We start from the raw sequence: 704 nt of genomic DNA on the forward strand, positions 1-704 counted from the left end.
CAGGTCGAAGATCAACTCAATGAAATAAAACGAGAAGGCAAGACTGGAGAAAAAAGGGTAAAAAGGAATGAACAAAGTCTCCAAGAAATGTGGGACTATGTGAAAAGACCTAATCTACGTTGGATAGGCGTACCTTAATGCGACGAAGAGAATGAATCCAAGCTGGAAAATACTCTTCAGGGTACTATCCAGGAAAACTTCCCCAACCTAGCAAGGCAGGCAAAAATTCAAGTCCAGGAAATACAGAGAACACCACAAAGATATTCGTCAAGAAGAGCAACCCCAAGGCACATAATCGTCAGATTCACCAGGGTCGAAATGAAGGAGAATATACTAAGGGCAGCCAGAGAGAAAGGTCGGGTTACCCACAAAGGGAAGCCCATCAGACTCACAGCAGATCTCTCAGCAGAAACCCCACAAGCCAGAAGAGAGTGGGGGCCAATATTCAACATCCTTAAGGAAAAGAACTTTAAACCCAGAATCTCCTATCCAGCCAAACTAAGCTTCATAAGTGAAGGAAAAATAAAATCCTTTGGGAACATGCAAGTACTCAGAGACGTCATCACCACCAGGCCAGCTCTACAAGAGCTCCTGAAAGAGGCTCTACACATTTAAAGGAACAACAAGTACCAGCTCAACTAAAGGGCAAAACACCCAGCTAGCACCAAAATGGCAGTATCAAATTCACACATAACAATATTAAC

Source organism: Sapajus apella, unplaced genomic scaffold (genome assembly GCF_009761245.1).
Source record: "Sapajus apella isolate SASKATOON/1434 unplaced genomic scaffold, GSC_monkey_1.0 scaffold37, whole genome shotgun sequence".
Classification (NCBI taxonomy): domain Eukaryota; kingdom Metazoa; phylum Chordata; class Mammalia; order Primates; family Cebidae; genus Sapajus; species Sapajus apella.